Source organism: Misgurnus anguillicaudatus, unplaced genomic scaffold (assembly GCF_027580225.2).
Source record: "Misgurnus anguillicaudatus unplaced genomic scaffold, ASM2758022v2 HiC_scaffold_34, whole genome shotgun sequence".
Lineage (NCBI taxonomy): Eukaryota > Metazoa > Chordata > Actinopteri > Cypriniformes > Cobitidae > Misgurnus > Misgurnus anguillicaudatus.
The window spans coordinates 2,508,926-2,514,200 of NW_027395284.1; the positions used below are offsets into that span (position 1 = coordinate 2,508,926).

The 5,275-nt window shown below is 34.8% G+C and overlaps 1 long non-coding RNA gene across 3 annotated transcripts; it reads left to right on the forward strand.

Annotated features, from left to right (window-relative positions):
* Positions 1-5,248, forward strand: LOC129450788 (uncharacterized). Of its 3 annotated transcripts, none has more exons than XR_012368889.1 (5): positions 1-612; positions 1,790-2,517; positions 2,595-2,739; positions 3,173-3,251; positions 4,494-5,248. It is a non-coding gene; the product is annotated as an uncharacterized lncRNA (long non-coding RNA). The 3 variants fall into 3 exon arrangements; XR_012368890.1 differs by having other exon boundaries at positions 1-392; XR_012368888.1 differs by having other exon boundaries at positions 1-263; positions 4,494-5,247.
* Positions 5,249-5,275: the final 27 nt, after the last annotated feature.

A 5,275-nucleotide genomic window follows, 5' to 3' on the forward strand; every position in this document is an offset into this window, starting at 1 on the left:
CAAAAAATGGGTTTTGTAGCACTGTTCATTATACACAAATATATTTAGTTACATTAAAACATACACATTTATTTTTAAGACAAAATACAAGTGTAATGTGTTATGCTAAATCAATTTGTTATTCACTCTAGTTTACCTAACTACCTATCTTTAAACTAAAGTAATTGGTTTACTTTTGCGATTCAAACTACCGGATGTGACGTCATTTAACGACTTCCACGAAGACGGCGCGGAGCTCTGGCGCGCAGGTGATGGTGTTTCCGGTAAGTGAACTAAATACGTTTTTTCTTCAATCTATCTTAAAACATTGTTGAGGCAACTTTATTTTATGTTGAAGTCGATGGTGTTTGTGTTCGATGGTGATGATTTCACGTCATTTGTGCAGCGGTGAGGTAAAGTGTGTTATTTGTGCGTTTCAAATGTAATGGAGTGCTTCACGCGATCTGTCGTGTGACGTGTTTAAACCGTATTAAACGTGATGTACTTGTGTTTAAACGGTATTAAACGTGTTGTTCATTTTCGGGTCATTTTTAGTGTTTTATGATAGCAGCAGTGTTGTAAACTGTGTGATTTGTGCGTTTCAAAATGAATGAATTGCTTCACGTGTTCGTGGTGAGTTGAACTTCGATTTTCTGTCGTGTTCCGGTGGTAACGTTAGCCATTGAACTTGTTTTACTGGTGATAATACTAGTTTTTGAAACGTATTTTCCTGTGTTTAGTCAGAGCATTTTCTCAAGGGGTTCTTAAAGTTTATTTTTTGTTGTTACTTTGAATGAATATTTACTTAAAGTTATGTTGAAATGTAAAATTTGTGATCTAAGTTAAATTACTAAAACATTAAAGACTGCTGCACGTGCGTTGTGGGGTTATCATACACTCTCAGAAATAAAGGTACAAAAGTTGTCACTGGGACAGTACCCTTTCAAAAAGGTACACCTTTGTACCCAAAGAGGGCATATTAGTACTTTGAACTGGCAAAATGTACCTTTAAAGGTACATATTTGTACCTAAATGGTACATATTAGGACCTTTTTTAAAGGGTACTGCCCCAGTGACAGCTTCGTACCTTTATTTTTGACAGTGTAGATATCATTTTACATATTCAAATTGATATATTCAAGACATGTTATGCTCTACTTGTTCATTTAAGTAGGAATTATGCTACATATGTAATATTGCATGACGACAAAGGCCCACTTTCACTTGTAATTTGTGTGCAAGGCATGCAGTGCAGTGTCATCAGAAAAAGAATACTTTGCTCACATAAACAGTCACTTAAAGAAAAGTAAAACGGTATTTTGCATGTTATCAGGTTGTGATTTCCAATCAAATGTCAATGGGACTTTTATATCACACAAAAACAGAAAACACAACCAGCATTCACTGAGTGATTTTAAGCCTGGTGTAGTTTCCATTGCTGAAGTATTACAGGAGGCCAAAAGTTTTTATGGTGATGAGGCAAGTGATGCTTTTGTTCATGACTGAAGCCAGATGTGTTTTATTAAAACAGATTATTTAAACTAGAGCATATCACACTTTTTTAGGTAAACTGCATTGTATGTTAAAGTCTGTCAGTGCCTATTTTAGTTAGCTGATGATTGATTATCCATTGCTACATTGTTATATGGTTGGTGCTTTGTTTGGTGACTTTGAAAAGACAAGTCCACGCATATGTTGTAAAATATGCTTTTATTTTGTTAAATGGACAATTCATAAGTTAATGTTTTTTAATCATACTTACAATTGATTTAAAAAAAATAATTAACTAAATTTTATTTGTTTTCCACAGTCATACCACAAAGACTTCTCCAGTCTGGCTAAAAGTTACAAAAGGTGATCCTTCAGTATGCCATTTCTACTTCAGTGAGTGACCTGTCAAAGGAAATAGAAAAACAATGTAATCTACAAGAACTTTTAAGGCTGCAGTTCATGGATTCTGACTTGGGCAATTAGTTTTTAAATCTCATGTACACATCTGAAATTCAAGACAAAAGTACACTAAAGGTGGTATTTCTGACAACACCAAGTGATTGTGACAACTCGCCCCCACCACAACTGAACAGTTTTCAAAGGAGTACCTGCTCATCACCAGCTCTTTCACTTTCATCCTGTGACACAGTAGTTTTGTCAACCCCATCTACTTCATTAAGCTCTGACTGTGTTGCAAAAGCGTGTTTTGCCAAATATATAACAAAACTGAGAAAAATTGGCTGTACTGAAGTGAAATTAAATTTACTCAAGCCCAAACCAGCTGAAATTTCCAGTGCTGCTTATCATATAAAAAAAACATGCAACGCTTTGGTTAACTACTGCCCTTACCATCCACAAACGGAGACATCCAAAACACTGGAAGTAGTCAGTGTAATACTTCTGTCTGAAATTAAAAAGAACAATGAGAAAACATTATGAATGCTGATGGACAAGACCTTTTCTATCAGGAGACATGAGGTTGTCAAGGAATCGCCTTCAATAGCAGATTTCAAAACTAGATGGCCTGCTCTTTTCAGAAGGGAAGAGGTGAGTGAAAAGTTTTTGAGTCATTTATGTTTAACTTTATTGGCTTTGTGGTAACAATAATTTATTGTGTTTTGTAGATTTGTGCAGAGTTTAAAAGAATCGCAACAGCCCCATTGGTGTCTACATACTTGGCGAAGATGGATCAATATTCTGCAAAGCTTATAAGGATCTATGCAAAACGAGGAGTCATCAATTGACCGAGAATTAAAAACCACAACACGGGTATGAAGAACTGCACTCATTAAAACCTTATAATAAAACTTCTTTTTGCACTGGTGAAATTGGAATTAGAAAGTTTCTGGAACTTGTAAAAAAGAAACAAAGGTACAGTTTAAGGCAGGGGTGGGCATCGAGGGCCACAGTCCTGCAGAGTTTAGCTTCAACCTTAATCAAACACACCTGAATGTAATTTCCAAACAGTTCTGAAGACTTCAATTAGATTTTTCAGCTGTGTTTGATTAGGGTTGGAGCGAAACTCTGCAGGGCTGTGGCCCTCGGGACCAGGAATTGCCCACCCCTGGTTTAAGGTGTCCCTTTTTGTTGTTGTTTTCCACTTACATGCTGTATTTTGCATAATAATCTAAAAATAAAGGTAAATGTTTACCTGATATTGTGAATGCTACAATTAATACAATTTTGATATTTACATATTTAGACTGACAACATTGATCAGGCTCCGATCTTTCTTTGTCTACCTGAATGAAGACCTGACCAGTCTAATTAAAGAGTATTTGGTAAGTATATGTGCATACATATACTTTGCTGTATTATCAAGGAATTGAAATGTTGTGGTATCCCAGGTGAAAAAGTAGTACACTTCCATAATGTACTTACAGTGCTCTATTTTTAAACTAATTTATACTTGATATACTAAAAATTATTCTTTAGTACTTTTTAAGATGTTCTTAAGATTATCTAAGTGTACTTATGTGTGCTGTTTTGAGACATGATTATTAACTAAAATGTGCTTTGAATATACTATCTCTGTTTTAAAAATGTATTAGTTAAAACTTGTAAACTTGAACCCAACTTTCAAAGATGGGTTCAAGTTTACTACGAGTGGTACCTAAATACATTTTTAAAATACATTTTTAGCACATTTTAGTTCATATTCATGGTGTCTCAAAAATAGAACAGGGAAGTACAATTATACCTTGTTCACACTGTCAGTCTAAATCTGATTTTGGTGGATATTTGAATCCAGTCACATTTAGAAAGTGTGAACTGCCAAAAACCACATGAAATCAGTGTTTTTTCAAATCTGTTTCGGGCTACATCCATGGGTGGTTTAAAATCCTTTTCAAATCGCATTTCTGGAAATCCAAGTCAGTCTGACCGCTCTGATCGCATTTGTGTAGCTTTTCGGTTATGTCATGCTGTTGCGTCACGTAAAACATAAACACGTCAGATGTTGAGGCAGATTGTCGTGCCAGTGCAACGTCATTGCCATAGAAACATTGTAGATAATCCAGAAAACGGCAGAACGCTACAGGACGCACAGAACGGTTGTGATCCACAATATGGACAATGAGTTTGTCAAATCCGATATGCCCTGAAATCTAATTTAGACTGACATTGTGAACAATGTACAAGATGTTCTTAAGGTTGTCTTAAGAAGTACAAAAGAAGAATTTTTAGTATATTATGTACAAAATTAGTGCATGAAAATAGAGCACTTTAAGTACATTATGGACGTGTACTTTTTCACCTGGGATAACTTTTTATTTTATCTCATCTCCATGGTATTTCAAAACTTCTTTCTAATGCAGAAAACAAGGTATGTTGGTAAGCAAACAATACTTGCCCTCTTTGACTTTTTGGCTGTTGTACATTATGGAATGAGAACGTTCTTAAAATACTTCAGTTTTACAGAATCAAGTGATGTGGTTTTGAATAACATTAAATGGTAAATAAGAGATTTTCTGAACTTATTAATAAACATAAAATAATTGTATCATTGTCATGCTCACCTGCAGGATACAGATGCACCCAGTACCCAGGAGGCGATCCAGAAGATGGTGATGTGAGTCCTTGTTGTAAAAATGTATGGTTCAGACATCGAAGACAGCCCAGCAGATGTTGGAGTGTTATTGAAGGGATTAAGAGTTCTTGGACCTCAACAACATTGTGTATGCGACAACCATGCTGATGGGACTGATATATGCACTGAACTTGAGCTACTTTCCTGAATTCAGGTACACTTTTGAAGTATTGCAGTTGTTGTTTCTGGAGCTAGATGGGAAGTAACTATCTCATAAAGTTCAGATGCTGAAGACCAAGCCTTTTGCAGATGTTTTGAGAAAGGAATGTTTTAATATTTCATATGTAAATGCCATGTTTTTGAAATGGAGTTTTCGTGCATTTCATTTGTCAGTAACTGTAAAAAAATTGTAATGTTGTTATAAGGTTACATTGTAATATCCAAAGTCCTTAAAAACTTTGCAAGTTTTTCAAGTTGATGAGTGCATCTCATTTGTTGGTATATCCTTTACAGTATCTGTAGTTTAAGTGCAATAAACATGGCTTGAAGAACTGGTGTATGAGATTTCTTTTTTGAATAAAATGAATGCTATATAGAGTTTATTACAAAAAGTATATTTTTGTGTGTGATGTACTTGAAATAGACATTGTTGTGTTAAAGTAACTAAAAGTAATTGGATGGAACCACTGTCCACAATGTAATTGAGTTGTATGAATAAACTACTCTTGAGTTGGACAAGCAAAAAATATTTGATTCGTTTGAACAAGTTAAACACAT